This window comes from Primulina tabacum, chromosome 10 (assembly GCF_025594145.1).
Source record: "Primulina tabacum isolate GXHZ01 chromosome 10, ASM2559414v2, whole genome shotgun sequence".
Classification (NCBI taxonomy): Eukaryota; Viridiplantae; Streptophyta; class Magnoliopsida; order Lamiales; family Gesneriaceae; genus Primulina; species Primulina tabacum.
In genome coordinates this window covers 28,782,168-28,797,807 of record NC_134559.1, presented here as the reverse complement: position 1 = coordinate 28,797,807, position 15,640 = coordinate 28,782,168, and the positions used below count along the sequence as shown (strand labels likewise).

Sequence of the window (15,640 nt, the reverse complement as noted above, 5' to 3'; positions counted from 1 at the left end):
TCGTCTCTCAACAAGTAATCAAAAATCGAAAAACACGAAAACGGGTGCAACACGAGGACTTCCCAGGGGGTCACGCATTCTAGTACTGCTCTCGCCCAAGCACGCTTAACTTCGGAGTTATGATGGGATCCGGTGCATTAGTGCTGGTATTATCGCACCCGACATTGAGTGGGATGTTTATTCTTATATCCCTCGAGTACGTGTGGAGCGGGCAGCGATGGACAACACGCGGCACTGGTCTCGCCAAATCAGAACCATGAATTTAAGCGTTCTGGCGCGATGGCAGAGCTAGGATGGGTGACCTCCCTCGGAAGTCCTCGTGTCGCGACCGTTTACTTGAATTATGGAAAAAACTGTCAACATAATTGTTTTTAATGAGTTAACCGTCTCCGGAGTAATCTGGGTCATACCATTCCGCACATAACCGACTCACGACAACAAAAATCGCTAAATGTTCCCAGAAAATAGGAAAAAAAAAAGAAGAAGAAAATAGCGAATGTAAAGCTTTTATTATGTCTGAGATACGATAAAGTGGAACTTAAATCGAATTTCGAACTTCCTAAGCGGATTTCTCGAGGAAACGAAAGCTTAACAGTAGCGGAAAATTGCAAATTAGAGGGTCTTAGAGAAGGAATTCGGCTCAAATCTCGCCCGCTCATTGCGGAGTAATGAGCCTCGTTCGTTTGCCCGCTTACAATCAAATTAGGCTATAATTTTGTCCAAATCCGGCAGTGCCCGAGCTACGTTGATTTCACATGTCTTATCTGGTTCCAATCGAGATTCAGATGATTTGAGCCAAAAATCGTCTGTCAACAAGTAATCAAAAATAGAAAAACACGAAAAGGGGAGCAACACGAGGATTTCCCAGGGGGCCACCCAACCTTGTACTGCTCTCGCCCAAGCACGCTTAACTTCAGAGTTCTGATGGGATCCGGTGAATTAGTGCTGGTATGATCGCACCAGACATTGAGTGGATGTTTATTCTTATATCCCAAGAGTACGTGTGGAGAAGGCGACGATGGACAACACGCGGCACTGCTCTCGCCCAATCAGAACCATGAAGTTAAGCGTTCTGGCGCGATGGCAGAGCGAGGATGGGTAACATTTCTGGGAAGTACTCGTGTCGCGACCGTTTACGTAAATTATGGATAAAGCAGTCGAAATAATTGTTTTTAATGAGTTAACCGTCTCCGCAGTAATCTACGTAATACCCTTCCGCACAGAACCGGCTCACGACAACAAAAATCTCTAAGTATTCCCAGAAAATAGAAAAAAAATAAGAAGAAAAAAATAACAAATATAAAGCTATTATTATGCCTGGGATAAGATAAAATGGAACCGGAATCGAATTTGGACTTCCTAAGCGGATTTCTCGAGGAAACGGAAGCTTAACAAAAGCGAAAACTCGCAAATTAGAGGGTTTTAAAGAAGAAATTCGGCTAAAATCTCGGCAGCTCATTGCGGAGTAATGAGTCTCGTTCGTTTTCCCGTTTACAATCAAATTAGGCTACAATTTTGTCCAAATCCGGCAGTGCCCGAGCTACGTTGATTTCACATGTCTTATCTGGTCCCGATCGAGATTCAGATGATTTGAGCTGAAAATCGTCTGTCAACAAGTAATCAAAAATAGAAAAACACGAAAAGGGGTGCAACACGAGGACTTCCCAGGGGGTCACCCATCCTATTACTGCTCTCGCCCAAGCACGCTTAGCTTCGGAGTTCTGATGGGATCCGGTGCATTAGTGCTGGTATGATAGCACCCGACATTGAGTGGGATGTTTATTCTTATATCCCTCGAGTACGTGTGGAGCGGGCGGCGATGGACAACACGCGGCACTGCTCTCGCCAAATCAGAACCATGAATTTAAGCGTTCTGGCGCGATGGCAGAGCTAGGATAGGTGACCTCCCTGGGAAGTCCTCGTGTCGCGACCGTTTACTTGAATTATGGAAAAAACTGTCAACATAATTGTTTTTAATGAGTTAACCGTCTCCGGAGTAATCTGGGTCATACCATTCCGCACAGAACCGACTCACGACAACAAAATTCGCTAAATGTTCCCAGAAAATAGGAAAAAAAAAAAAAAGAAGAAAATAGCGAATGTAAAGCTTTTATTATGCCTGAGATACGATAAAGTGGAACTTAAATCGAATTTTGAACTTCCTAAGCGGATTTCTCGAGGAAACGGAAGCTTAACAGTAGCGGAAAATTGCAAATTAGAGGGTCTTAGAGAAGGAATTCGGCTCAAATCTCGCCCGCTCATTGCGGAGTAATGAGCCTCGTTCGTTTGCCCGTTAACAATCAAATTAGGCTATAATTTTGTCCAAATCCGGCAGTGCCCGAGCTACGTTGATTTCACATGTCTTATCTGGTCCCGATCGAGATTCAGATGATTTGAGCTGAAAATCGTCTGTCAGCAAGTAATCAAAAATAGAAAAACACGAAAAAGGGTGCAACACGAGGACTTCCCAGGGGGTCACCCATCCTATTACTTCTCTCGCCCAAGCACGCTTAGCTTCGGAGTTCTGATGGGATCCGGTGCATTAGTGCTGGTATGATCGCACCCGACATTGAGTGGGATGTTTATTCTTATATCCCTCGAGTACGTGTGGAGCGGGCGGCGAGGGACAACACGCGGCACTGCTCTCGCCAAATCAGAACCATGAATTTAAGCGTTCTGGCGCGATGGCAGAGCTAGGATGGGTGACCTCCCTGGGAAGTCCTCGTGTCGCGACCGTTTACTTGAATTATGGAAAAAACTGTCAACATAATTGTTTTTAATGAGTTAACCGTCTCCGGAGTAATCTGGGTCATACCATTCCGCACAGAACCGACTCACGACAACAAAAATAGTTAAATGTTCCCAGAAAATAGGAAAAAAATAAGAAGAAGAAAATAGCGAATCTAAAGCTTTTATTATGCCTGAGATATGATAAAGTGGAACTTAAATCGAATTTCGAACTTCCTAAGCGGATTTCTCGAGGAAACAGAAGCTTAACAGTAGCGGAAAATTGCAAATTAGAGGGTCTTAGAGAAGGAATTCGGCTCAAATCTCGCCCGCTCATTGCGGAGTAAAAGGCCTCGTTCGTTTGCCCGTTAACAATCAAATTAGGCTATAATTTTGTCCAAATCCGGCAGTGCCCGAGCTACGTTGATTTCACATGTCTTATCTGGTCCCGATCGAGATTCAGATGATTTGAGCTGAAAATCGTCTGTCAGCAAGTAATCAAAAATAGAAAAACACGAAAAAGGGTGCAACACGAGGACTTCCCAGGGGGTCACCCATCCTATTACTTCTCTCGCCCAAGCACGCTTAGCTTCGGAGTTCTGATGGGATCCGGTGCATTAGTGCTGGTATGATCGCACCCAACATTGAGTGGGATGTTTATTCTTATATCCCTCGAGTACGTGTGGAGCGGGCGGCGATGGACAACACGCGGCACTGCTCTCGCCAAATCAGAACAATGAATTTAAGCGTTCTGGCGCGATGGCAGAGCTAGGATGGGTGACCTCCCTAGGATGTCCTCGTGTCGCGACCGTTTACTTGAATTATGGAAAAAACTGTCAACATAATTGTTTTTAATGAGTTAACCGTCTCCGGAGTAATCTGGGTCATACCATTCCGCACAGAACCGACTCACGACAACAAAAATCGTTAAATGTTCCCAGAAAATAGGAAAAAAAAAAGAAGAAGAAAATAGCGAATGTAAAGCTTTTATTATGCCTGAGATACGATAAAGTGGAACTTAAATCGAATTTCGAACTTCCTAAGCGGATTTCTCGAGGAAACGGAAGCTTAACAGTAGCGGAAAATTGCAAATTAGAGGGTCTTAGAGAAGGAATTCGGCTCAAATCTCGCCCGCTCATTGCGGAGTAATGAGCCTCGTTCGTTTGCCCGTTTACAATCAAATTAGGCTATAATTTTGTCCAAATCCGGCAGTGCCCGAGCTACGTTGATTTCACATGTCTTATCTTGTTCCAATCGAGATTCAGATGATTTGAGCAAAAAATCGTCTGTCAACAAGTAATCAAAAATAGAAAAACACGAAAAGGGGAGCAACACGAGGACTTCCCAGGGGGCCACACAACCTTGTACTGCTCTCGCTCAAGCACGCTTAACTTCAGAGTTCTGATGGGATCCGGTGAATTAGTGCTGGTATGATCGCACCAGACATTGAGTGGATGTTTATTCTTATATCCCAAGAGTACGTGTGGAGAAGGCGACGATGGACAACACGCGGCACTGCTCTCGCCCAATCAGAACCATGAAGTTAAGCGTTCTGGCGCGATGGCAGAGCGAGGATGGGTAACCTTTCTGGGAAGTACTCGTGTCGCGACCGTTTACGTAAATTATGGATAAAGCAGTCGAAATAATTGTTTTTAATGAGTTAACCGTCTCCGGAGTAATCTACGTAATACCCTTCCGCACAGAACCGGCTCACGACAACAAAAATCTCTAAGTATTCCCAGAAAATAGGAAAAAAATAAGAAGAAAAAAATAGCAAATGTAAAGCTATTATTATGCCTGGGATAAGATAAAATGGAACCGGAATCGAATTTGGACTTCCTAAGCGGATTTCTCGAGGAAACGGAAGCTTAACAAAAGCGAAAACTCGCAAATTAGAGGGTTTTAGAGAAGAAATTCGGCTAAAATCTCGGCAGCTCATTGCGGAGTAATGAGTCTCGTTCGTTTTCCCGTTTACAATCAAATTAGGCTACAATTTTGTCCAAATCCGGCAGTGCCCGAGCTACGTTGATTTCACATGTCTTATCTGGTCCCGATCGAGATTCAGATGATTTGAGCTGAAAATCGTCTGTCAACAAGTAATCAAAAATAGAAAAACACGAAAAGGGGTGCAACACGAGGACTTCCCAGGGGGTCACCCATCCTATTACTGCTCTCGCCCAAGCACGCTTAGCTTCGGAGTTATGATGGGATCCGGTGCATTAGTGCTGGTATGATAGCACCCGACATTGAGTGGGATGTTTATTCTTATATCCCTCGAGTACGTGTGGAGCGGGCGGCAATGGACAACACGCGGCACTGCTCTCGCCCAGTAGGAACCATGAAGTTAAGCGTTCTTGCGCGATGGCAGAGAGCTAGGATGGGTGTCCTCCTTGGGAAGTCCTCGAGTCGCGACCGTTAACGTAAATTATGGATAAAACAGTCGAAATAATTTTTTATAATGAGTTAAACATCCCCGGAGTAATCTAGATAATACCCTTCCGCACAGAACCGGCTCACGACAACAAAAATCGCTAAATATTCGCAGAAAATAGAAAAAAAAATAAGAAGAAGAAAATAGTGAATGTAAAGCTATTATTATGCCTGGGATACGATAAAATGGAACCGAAATCGAATTTCGAACTTACTAAGCGGATTTCTCGAGGAAATGGAAGCTTAACAGAAGCGGAAAATTGCAAATTAGAGAGTCTTAGAGAAGGAATTCGGCTAAAATCTTGTCAATTCATTGCGGAGTAATTAGTCTCGTTCGTTTGCCCGTTTACAATAAAATTAGGCTACAATTTTGTCCAAATCCGGCAGTGCTCGAGCAACTTGATTTCACATGTCTTATCTGATCCAGATCGAGATTCAGATGATTTGAGCTGAAAATCGTCTGTCAACAAGTAATCAAAAATAGAAAAACACGAAAAGGGGTGCAACACGAGGACTTCCCACGGGGTCACCCAATCTAGTACTGCTCTCGCCCAAGCACGCTTAACTTCGCAGTTATGATGGGATCCGGGGCATTAGTGCTGGTATGATGGCACCGGACATTGAGTGGGATGTTTATTCTTATATCCCTCGAGTACGTGTGGAGCGGGCGGCGATGGACAACACGCGGCAGTACTCTCGCCCAATCAGAACCATGAAGTTAGCGTTCTGGAGCGATGGCAGAGCTAGGATGGGTGACCTCCCTGGGAAGTCCTCGTATCGCGACCGTTTACGTAAATTATGGCTAAAACAGTCGAAAAAATTGTTTTTAATGAGTTAACCTTCTCCGGAGTAATCTGCGTCATACCCTTCAGTACAGAACCGGTTCACGACAACAAAAATCGCTAAATGATCCCAGAAAATAGTAAAAAAAATAAGAAGAAGAAAATAGCGAATGTAAAGCTATTATTATGCCTGAGATACGATAAAATGGAACAGGAATCGAATTTCGAACTTCTTAAGCGGATTTCTCGAGGAAACGAAAGCTTAACAGAAGCGGAAAATCGCAAATTAGAGGGTCTTAGAGAAGGAATTCGGCTAAAATCTCGCCAGCTCATTGCGGAGTAATGAGTCTCGTTCGTTTGCCTGTTTATTATCAAATTAGCCTACAATTTTGTCCAAATCCGGCAGTGCCCGAGCTACGTTGATTTCACATGTCTTATCAGGTCACGATCGAGATTCAGATGATTTGAGCGGAAAATCGTCTGTCAACAAGTAATCAAAAATAGAAAAACACGAAAAGGGGTGCAACACGAAGACTTCCCAAGGGGTCACCCATCCTAGTACTGCTCTCGCCCAAGCACGCTTAACTTCGAAGTTCTGATGGGATCCGGTGCATTAGTGCTGGTATGATCGCACCCGATATTTAGTAAGATGTTTATTCTTATATCCCTCGAGTACGTGTGGAGCAGGCGGCGATGGACAACACGCGGCACTGCTCTCGCACAATCAGAACCATGAAGTTAAGAGTTCTGGCGCGATGGCAGAGCTCGGATGGGTGACCTCCCCGGGAAGTCCTCGTGTCGCGACCGTTTACTTAAATTATGGAAAATGTTGTCAACATAATTGTTTTTAATGAGTTAACCGTCTCCGGAGTAATCTGGGTCATACCATTCCGCACAGAACCGACTCACGACAACAAAAATCGCTAAATGTTCCCAGAAAATAGGAAAAAAATAAGAAGAAGAAAATAGCGAATGTAAAGCTTTTATTATGCCTGGGATACGATAAAGTGGAACCTAAATCGAATTTTGAACTTCCTAAGCGGATTTCTCGAGGAAACGGAAGCTTAACAGTAGCGGAAAATTGCAAATTAGAGGGTTTTAGAGAAGGAATTCGGCTAAAATCTCGCCAGCACATTGCGGAGTAATAAGCCTCGTTCGTTTGCCCGTTTACAATCAAATTAGGCTATAATTTTGTCCAAATCCGGCAGTGCCCGAGCTACGGATTTCACATGTCTTATCTGGTCCCGATCGAGATTCAGATGATTTGAGCCAAAAATCATCTGTCAACAAGTAATCAAAAATAGAAAAACACGAAAAGGGGAGCAACACGAGGACTTCCCAGGGGGCCACCCAACCTAGTACTGCTCTCGCCCAAGCACGCTCAACTTCGGAGTTCTGATGGGATACGGTGAATTAGTGCTGGTATGATCGCACCGGACATTGAGTGGATGTTTATTCTTATATCCCAAGAGTATGTGTGGAGAAGGCGACGATGGACAACACGCGGCACTGCTCTCGCCCAATCAGAACCATGAAGTTTAGCGTTCTGGCGCGATGGCAGAGCGAGGATGGGTAACCTCCCTGGGAAGTACTCGTGTCGCGACCGTTTACGTAAATTATGGATAAAGAAGTCGAAATAATTGTTTTTAATGAGTTAACCGTCTCCGGAGTAATCTACGTAATATTCTTCTGCACAGAACCGGCTCACGACGACAAAAATCGCTAAGTATTCCCAGAAAATAGAAAAAAATAAGAAGAAGATAATAGCGAATGTAAAGCTATTATTATACCTGGGATAAGATAAAATGGAACCGGAATTGAATTTGGACTTCCTAAGCGGATTTCTCGAGGAAACGGAAGCTTAACAAAAGCGAAAAATCACAAATTAGAGGGTCTTAGAGAAGAAATTCGGCTAAAATCTCGCCAACTCATTGCGGAGTAATGAGTCTCGTACGTTTGCCCGTTTACAATCAAATTAGGCTACAATTTTGTCCAAATCAGGCATTGCTTGAGCTACGTTGATTTCACATGTCTTATCTGGTCCCGATCGAGATTCAGATGATTTGAGCCGAAAATCTTCTGTCAACAAGTAATCAAAAATAGAAAAACACGACGAAAAATAGTGCAACACGAGGACTTCCCAGGGGGTCACCCATCTTAGTACTGCTCTCGCCCAAGCACGTTTAACTTCGAAGTTCTGATGGGATCCAGTGCATTAGTGCTGGTATGATCGCACCCGATATTGAGTGGGATGTTTATTCTTATATCCTTTGAGTATGTGTGGAGCGGGCGGCGATGGACAACACGCGGCACTGCTCTCGTCCAATCCGAACCATGAAGTTAAGCGTTCTGGCGCGTTTGCAGAGCTAGGATGGGTGACCTCCCTTAGAAGTTTTTGTGTCGCGATCGTTTACGTAAATTATGGATAAAACTGTCGACATAATTGTTTTTAATGAGTTACCGTCTCCGGAGTAATCTGGGTCATACCCTTCCGCACTGAACCGGCTCACGACAACAAAAATCGCTAAATGTTCCCTGAAAATAGGAAAAAAATAATTAGAAGAAAATAGCGAATGTAAATCTTTTATTATCCATGGGATACGATAAAGTGGATCCAAAATCGAATTTCGAACTTCCTTAGCGAATTTCGCGAAGAAACGGAAGCTTAACAGAAGCGGAAAATCGCAAGTTAGAGGGTCTTAGAGAAGGAATTTTGCTAAAATATCGCTAGCTCATTGCGGAGTAATGAGTCTCGTTCGTTTGCCCGTTTACAATCAAATTAGGCTACAATTTTGTCCAAATCCGGCAGTGCCCGGGCTACGTTGATTTCACATGTCTTATCTGGTCCCGATCAAGATTCAGATGATTTGAGCCGAAAATCGTCTGCCAACAAGTAATAAAAAATAGAAAAACATGAAAAGGGGTGCAACACGAGGACTTCCCAGGGGGTCACTCATCCTAGTACTGCTCTCCCCCAAGCACGCATAACTTCGGAGTTCTTATATCCTTTGAGTATGTGTGGAGCGGGCGGCGATAGACAACACACGGCACTACTCTCGTCCAATCCGAACCATGAAGTTAAGCGTTCTAGCGCTTTGGCAGAGCTAGGATGGGTGACCTCCCTTGGAAGTCCTCGTGTCGCGACCGTTTACTTGAATTATGGAAAAAACTGTCGACATAGTTGTTTTTAATGAGTTAACCGTCTCCGGAGTAATCTGGGTCATACCCTTCCGCACAGAACCGGCTCACAACAACAAAAATCGCTAAATGTTCCCTGAAAATAGGAAAAAAATAAGAAGAAGAAAATAGCGAATGTGAATCTTTTATTATGCCTGGGATACGATAAAGTGGAACTTAAATCGACTTTCGAACTTCCTAAGCGGATTTCTCGAGAAAACGGAAGCTTAACAGAAGCGGAAAATCGCAAATTAGAGGGTCTTAGAGAAGGAATTCGGCTAAAATCTCGCAAGCTCATTGCGGAGTAATGAGTCTCGTTCGTTTGCCCGTTTACAATCAAATTAGGATACAATTTTGTCATAATCCGGCAGTGCCCGAGCTACGTTGATTTCACATGTCTTATCTGGTCCCGATCGAGATTCAGATGATTTGAGCCAAAAATCGTCTGTCAACAAGTAATCAAAAATCGAAAAACACGAAAAGGGGTGCAACACGAGGACTTCCCAGGGGGTCACGCATTCTAGTACTGCTCTCGCCCAAGCACGCTTAACTTCGGAGTTCTGATGGGATCCGGTGCATTAGTGCTGGTATTATCGCACCCGACATTGAGTGGGATGTTTATTCTTATATCCCTCGAGTACGTGTGGAGCGGGCAGCGATGGACAACACGCGGCACTGGTCTCGCCAAATCAGAACCATGAATTTAAGCGTTCTGGCGCGATGGCAGAGCTAGGATGGGTGACCTCCCTCGGAAGTCCTCGTGTCGCGACCAATTACTTGAATTATGGAAAAAACTGTCAACATAATTGTTTTTAATGAGTTAACCGTCTCCGGAGTAATCTGGGTCATACCATTCCGCACAGAACCGACTCACGACAACAAAAATCGCTAAATGTTCCCAGAAAATAGGAAAAAAAAAAGAAGAAGAAAATAGCGAATGTAAAGCTTTTATTATGTCTGAGATACGATAAAGTGGAACTTAAATCGAATTTCGAACTTCCTAAGCGGATTTCTCGAGGAAATGGAAGCTTAACAGTAGCGGAAAATTGCAAATTAGAGGGTCTTAGAGAAGGAATTCGGCTCAAATCTCGCCCGCTCATTGCGGAGTAATGAGCCTCGTTCGTTTGCCCGTTTACAATCAAATTAGGCTATAATTTTGTCCAAATCCGGCAGTGCCCGAGCTACGTTGATTTCACATGTCTTATCTGGTTCCAATCGAGATTCAGATGATTTGAGCTGAAAATCGTCTGTCAGCAAGTAATCAAAAATAGAAAAACACGAAAAAGGGTGCAACACGAGGACTTTCCAGGGGGTCACCCATCCTATTACTTCTCTCGGCCAAGCACGCTTAGCTTCGGAGTTCTGATGGGATCCGGTGCATTAGTGCTGGTATGATCGCACCCGACATTGAGTGGGATGTTTATTCTTATATCCCTCGAGTACGTGTGGAGCGGGCGGCGATGGACAACACGCGGCACTGCTCTTGCCAAATCAGAACCATGAATTTAAGCGTTCTGGCGCGATGGCAGAGCTAGGATGGGTGACCTCCCTGGGAAGTCCTCGTGTCGCGACCGTTTACTTGAATTATGGAAAAAACTGTCAACATAATTGTTTTTAATGAGTTAACCGTCTCCGGAGTAATCTGGGTCATACCATTCCGCACAGAACCGACTCACGACAAAAAAAATCGTTAAATGTTCCCAGAAAATAGGAAAAAAAAAAGAAGAAGAAAATAGCGAATGTAAAGCTTTTATTATGCCTGAGATACGATAAAGTGGAACTTAAATCGAATTTCGAACTTCCTAAGCGGATTTCTCGAGGAAACGGAAGCTTAACAGTAGCGGAAAATTGCAAATTAGAGGGTCTTAGAGAAGGAATTCGGCTCAAATCTCGCCCGCTCATTGCGGAGTAATGAGCCTCGTTCGTTTGCCCGTTTACAATCAAATTAGGCTATAATTTTGTCCAAATCCGGCAGTGCCCGAGCTACGTTGATTTCACATGTCTTATCTTGTTCCAATCGAGATTCAGATGATTTGAGCCAAAAATCGTCTGTCAACAAGTAATCAAAAATAGAAAAACACGAAAAGGGGAGCAACACGAGGACTTCCCAGGGGGCCACACAACCTTGTACTGCTCTCGCCCAAGCACGCTTAACTTCAGAGTTCTGATGGGATCCGGTGAATTAGTGCTGGTATGATCGCACCAGACATTGAGTGGATGTTTATTCTTATATCCCAAGAGTACGTGTGGAGAAGGCGACGATGGACAACACGCGGCACTGCTGCCCAATCAGAACCATGAAGTTAAGCGTTCTGGCGCGATGGCAGAGCGAGGATGGGTAACCTTTCTGGGAAGTACTCGTGTCGCGACCGTTTACGTAAATTATGGATAAAGCAGTCGAAATAATTGTTTTTAATGAGTTAACCGTCTCCGGAGTAATCTACGTAATACCCTTCCGCACAGAACCGGCTCACGACAACAAAAATCTCTAAGTATTCCCAGAAAATAGAAAAAAAATAAGAAGAAAAAAATAGCAAATGTAAAGCTATTATTATGCCTGGGATAAGATAAAATGGAACCGGAATCGAATTTGGACTTCCTAAGCGGATTTCTCGAGGAAACGGAAGCTTAACAAAAGCGAAAACTCGCAAATTAGAGGGTTTTAGAGAAGAAATTCGGCTAAAATCTCGGCAGCTCATTGCGGAGTAATGAGTCTCGTTCGTTTTCCCGTTTACAATCAAATTAGGCTACAATTTTGTCCAAATCCGGCAGTGCCCGAGCTACGTTGATTTCACATGTCTTATCTTGTCCCGATCGAGATTCAGATGATTTGAGCTGAAAATCGTCTGTCAACAAGTAATCAAAAATAGAAAAACACGAAAAGGGGTGGAACACGAGGACTTCCCAGGGGGTCACCCATCCTATTACTGCTCTCGCCCAAGCACGCTTAGCTTCGGAGTTCTGATGGGATCCGGTGCATTAGTGCTGGTATGATAGCACCCGACATTGAGTGGGATGTTTATTCTTATATCCCTCGAGTACGTGTGGAGCGGGCGGCGATGGAAAACACGCGGCACTGCTCTCGCCAAATCAGAACCATGAATTTAAGCGTTCTGGCGCGATGGCAGAGCTAGGATGGGTGACCTCCCTGGGAAGTCCTCGTGTCGCGACCGTTTACTTGAATTATGGAAAAAACTGTCAACATAATTGTTTTTAATGAGTTAACCGTCTCCGGAGTAATCTGGGTCATACCATTCCGCACAGAACCGACTCACGACAACAAAATTCGCTAAATGTTCCCAGAAAATAGGAAAAAAAAAAAGAAGAAGAAAATAGCGAATGTAAAGCTTTTATTATGCCTGAGATACGATAAAGTGGAACTTAAATCGAATTTTGAACTTCCTAAGCGGATTTCTCGAGGAAACGGAAGCTTAACAGTAGCGGAAAATTGCAAATTAGAGGGTCTTAGAGAAGGAATTCGGCTCAAATCTCGCCCGCTCATTGCGGAGTAATGAGCCTCGTTCGTTTGCCCGTTTACAATCAAATTAGGCTATAATTTTGTCCAAATCCGGCAGTGCCCGAGCTACGTTGATTTCACATGTCTTATCTGGTCCCGATCGAGATTCAGATGATTTGAGCTGAAAATCGTCTGTCAACAAGTAATCAAAAATAGAAAAACACGAAAAGGGGTGCAACACGAGGACTTCCCAGGGGGTCACCCATCCTATTACTGCTCTCGCCCAAGCACGCTTAGCTTCGGAGTTCTGATGGGATCCGGTGCATTAGTGCTGGTATGATCGCACTCGACTTTGAGTTGGATGTTTATTCTTATATCCCTCGAGTACGTGTGGAGCGGGCGGCGATGGACAACACGCGGCACTGCTTTCGCCAAATCAGAACCATGAATTTAAGCGTTCTGGCGCGATGGCAGAGCTAGGATGGATGACCTCCCTGGGAAGTCCTCGTGTCGCGACCGTTTACTTGAATTATGGAAAAAACTGTCAACATAATTGTTTTTAATGAGTTAACCGTCTCCGGAGTAATCTGGGTCATACCATTCCGCACAGAACCGACTCACGACAACAAAAATCGCTAAATGTTCCCAGAAAATAGGAAAAAAAAAAGAAGAAGAAAATAGCGAATGTAAAGCTTTTATTATGCCTGAGATACGATAAAGTGGAACTTAAATCGAATTTTGAACTTCCTAAGCGGATTTCTCGAGGAAATGGAAGCTTAACAGTAGCGGAAAATTGCAAATTAGAGGGTCTTAGAGAAGGAATTCGGCTCAAATCTCGCCCGCTCATTGCGGAGTAATGAGCCTCGTTCGTTTGCCCGTTTACAATCAAATTAGGCTATAATTTTGTCCAAATCCGGCAGTGCCCGAGCTACGTTGATTTCACATGTCTTATCTGGTCCCGATCGAGATTCAGATGATTTGAGCTGAAAATCGTCTGTCAACAAGTAATCAAAAATAGAAAAACACGAAAAGGGTGCAACACGAGGACTTCCCAGGGGGTCACCCATCCTATTACTGCTCTCGCCCAAGCACGCTTAGCTTCGGAGTTCTGATGGGATCCGGTGCATTAGTGCTGGTATGATCGCACTCGACTTTGAGTTGGATGTTTATTCTTATATCCCTCGAGTACGTGTGGAGCGGGCGGCGATGGACAACACGCGGCACTGCTCTCGCCAAATCAGAACCATGAATTTAAGCGTTCTGGCGCGATGGCAGAGCTAGGATGGGTGACCTCCCTGGGAAGTCCTCGTGTCGCGACCATTTACTTGAATTATGGAAAAAACTGTCAACATAATTGTTTTTAATGAGTTAACCGTCTCCGGAGTAATCTGGGTCATACCATTCCGCACAGAACCGACTCACGACAACAAAATTCGCTAAATGTTCCCAGAAAATAGGAAAAAAAAAAGAAGAAGAAAATAGCGAATGTAAAGCTTTTATTATGCCTGAGATACGATAAAGTGGAACTTAAATCGAATTTTGAACTTCCTAAGCGGATTTCTCGAGGAAACGGAAGCTTAACAGTAGCGGAAAATTGCAAATTAGAGGGTCTTAGAGAAGGAATTCGGCTCAAATCTCGCCCGCTCATTGCGGAGTAATGAGCCTCGTTCGTTTGCCCGTTAACAATCAAATTAGGCTATAATTTTATCCAAATCCGGCAGTGCCCGAGCTACGTTGATTTCACATGTCTTATCTGGTCCCAATCGAGATTCAGATGATTTGAGCTGAAAATCGTCTGTCAGCAAGTAATCAAAAATAGAAAAACACGAAAAAGGGTGCAACACGAGGACTTCCCAGGGGGTCACCCATCCTATTACTTCTCTCGCCCAAGCACGCTTAGCTTCGGAGTTCTGATGGGATCCGGTGCATTAGTGCTGGTATGATCGCACCCGACATTGAGTGGGATGTTTATTCTTATATCCCTCGAGTACGTGTGGAGCGGGCGGCGATGGACAACACGCGGCACTGCTCTCGCCAAATCAGAACCATGAATTTAAGCGTTCTGGCGCGATGGCAGAGCTAGGATGGGTGACCTCCCTGGGAAGTCCTCGTGTCGCGACCGTTTACTTGAATTATGGAAAAAACTGTCAACATAATTGTTTTTAATGAGTTAACCGTCTCCGGAGTAATCTGGGTCATACCATTCCGCACAGAACCGACTCACGACAACAAAAATCGTTAAATGTTCCCAGAAAATAGGAAAAAAAAAAGAAGAAGAAAATAGCAAATGTAAAGCTTTTATTATGCCTGAGATACGATAAAGTGGAACTTAAATCGAATTTCGAACTTCCTAAGCGGATTTCTCGAGGAAACGGAAGCTTAACAGTAGCGGAAAATTGCAAATTAGAGGGTCTTAGAGAAGGAATTCGGCTCAAATCTCGCCCGCTCATTGCGGAGTAATGAGCCTCGTTCGTTTGCCCGTTTACAATCAAATTAGGCTATAATTTTGTCCAAATCCGGCAGTGCCCGAGCTACGTTGATTTCACATGTCTTATCTTGTTCCAATCGAGATTCAGATGATTTGAGCCAAAAATCGTCTGTCAACAAGTAATCAAAAATAGAAAAACACGAAAAGGGGAGCAACACGAGGACTTCCCAGGGGGCCACACAACCTTGTACTGCTCTCGCCCAAGCACGCTTAACTTCAGAGTTCTGATGGGATCCGGTGAATTAGTGCTGGTATGATCGCACCAGACATTGAGTGGATGTTTATTCTTATATCCCAAGAGTACGTGTGGAGAAGGCGACGATGGACAACACGCGGCACTGCTCTCGCCCAATCAGAACCATGAAGTTAAGCGTTCTGGCGCGATGGCAGAGCGAGGATGGGTAACCTTTCTGGGAAGTACTCGTGTCGCGACCGTTTACGTAAATTATGGATAAAGCAGTCGAAATAATTGTTTTTAATGAGTTAACCGTCTCCGGAGTAATCTACTAATACCCTTTCGCACAGAACCGGCTCACGACAACAAAAATCTCTAAGTATTCCCAGAAAATAGAAAAAAAA

At 44.2% G+C, this 15,640-nt stretch overlaps 17 non-coding genes and 2 pseudogenes across 17 annotated transcripts; all 19 read right to left on the bottom strand.

Annotated features, from left to right (window-relative positions):
• Positions 1-41: 41 nt before the first annotated feature.
• Positions 42-160, bottom strand: LOC142507398 (5S ribosomal RNA). The gene has a single exon (XR_012805657.1). It is a non-coding gene; the product is annotated as a 5S ribosomal RNA (ribosomal RNA).
• A 683-nt stretch (positions 161-843) lies between these two features.
• Positions 844-962, bottom strand: LOC142507291 (5S ribosomal RNA). The gene has a single exon (XR_012805551.1). It is a non-coding gene; the product is annotated as a 5S ribosomal RNA (ribosomal RNA).
• Positions 963-1,643: 681 nt separating this feature from the next.
• Positions 1,644-1,762, bottom strand: LOC142513878 (5S ribosomal RNA). The gene has a single exon (XR_012809801.1). It is a non-coding gene; the product is annotated as a 5S ribosomal RNA (ribosomal RNA).
• A 684-nt stretch (positions 1,763-2,446) lies between these two features.
• On the bottom strand, positions 2,447-2,565 carry LOC142512572 (5S ribosomal RNA). The gene has a single exon (XR_012808855.1). It is a non-coding gene; the product is annotated as a 5S ribosomal RNA (ribosomal RNA).
• Positions 2,566-3,248: 683 nt separating this feature from the next.
• Positions 3,249-3,367, bottom strand: LOC142512561 (5S ribosomal RNA). Its single transcript, XR_012808854.1, has one exon. It is a non-coding gene; the product is annotated as a 5S ribosomal RNA (ribosomal RNA).
• A 683-nt stretch (positions 3,368-4,050) lies between these two features.
• Positions 4,051-4,169, bottom strand: LOC142511169 (5S ribosomal RNA; annotated as a pseudogene).
• Positions 4,170-4,850: 681 nt separating this feature from the next.
• On the bottom strand, positions 4,851-4,969 carry LOC142517090 (5S ribosomal RNA). The gene has a single exon (XR_012812850.1). It is a non-coding gene; the product is annotated as a 5S ribosomal RNA (ribosomal RNA).
• A 685-nt stretch (positions 4,970-5,654) lies between these two features.
• Positions 5,655-5,773, bottom strand: LOC142511344 (5S ribosomal RNA; annotated as a pseudogene).
• Positions 5,774-6,456: 683 nt separating this feature from the next.
• LOC142513296 (5S ribosomal RNA) lies at positions 6,457-6,575 on the bottom strand. Its single transcript, XR_012809250.1, has one exon. It is a non-coding gene; the product is annotated as a 5S ribosomal RNA (ribosomal RNA).
• Positions 6,576-7,256: 681 nt separating this feature from the next.
• On the bottom strand, positions 7,257-7,375 carry LOC142509683 (5S ribosomal RNA). The gene has a single exon (XR_012807845.1). It is a non-coding gene; the product is annotated as a 5S ribosomal RNA (ribosomal RNA).
• Positions 7,376-8,058: 683 nt separating this feature from the next.
• LOC142515477 (5S ribosomal RNA) lies at positions 8,059-8,177 on the bottom strand. Its single transcript, XR_012811321.1, has one exon. It is a non-coding gene; the product is annotated as a 5S ribosomal RNA (ribosomal RNA).
• A 1,421-nt stretch (positions 8,178-9,598) lies between these two features.
• Positions 9,599-9,717, bottom strand: LOC142514317 (5S ribosomal RNA). Its single transcript, XR_012810216.1, has one exon. It is a non-coding gene; the product is annotated as a 5S ribosomal RNA (ribosomal RNA).
• Positions 9,718-10,400: 683 nt separating this feature from the next.
• Positions 10,401-10,519, bottom strand: LOC142514566 (5S ribosomal RNA). The gene has a single exon (XR_012810454.1). It is a non-coding gene; the product is annotated as a 5S ribosomal RNA (ribosomal RNA).
• Positions 10,520-11,202: 683 nt separating this feature from the next.
• Positions 11,203-11,321, bottom strand: LOC142509543 (5S ribosomal RNA). The gene has a single exon (XR_012807711.1). It is a non-coding gene; the product is annotated as a 5S ribosomal RNA (ribosomal RNA).
• A 678-nt stretch (positions 11,322-11,999) lies between these two features.
• LOC142516497 (5S ribosomal RNA) lies at positions 12,000-12,118 on the bottom strand. The gene has a single exon (XR_012812289.1). It is a non-coding gene; the product is annotated as a 5S ribosomal RNA (ribosomal RNA).
• Positions 12,119-12,802: 684 nt separating this feature from the next.
• Positions 12,803-12,921, bottom strand: LOC142513707 (5S ribosomal RNA). The gene has a single exon (XR_012809638.1). It is a non-coding gene; the product is annotated as a 5S ribosomal RNA (ribosomal RNA).
• A 682-nt stretch (positions 12,922-13,603) lies between these two features.
• LOC142513860 (5S ribosomal RNA) lies at positions 13,604-13,722 on the bottom strand. The gene has a single exon (XR_012809784.1). It is a non-coding gene; the product is annotated as a 5S ribosomal RNA (ribosomal RNA).
• A 683-nt stretch (positions 13,723-14,405) lies between these two features.
• Positions 14,406-14,524, bottom strand: LOC142512548 (5S ribosomal RNA). The gene has a single exon (XR_012808852.1). It is a non-coding gene; the product is annotated as a 5S ribosomal RNA (ribosomal RNA).
• Positions 14,525-15,207: 683 nt separating this feature from the next.
• LOC142509542 (5S ribosomal RNA) lies at positions 15,208-15,326 on the bottom strand. The gene has a single exon (XR_012807710.1). It is a non-coding gene; the product is annotated as a 5S ribosomal RNA (ribosomal RNA).
• Positions 15,327-15,640: the final 314 nt, after the last annotated feature.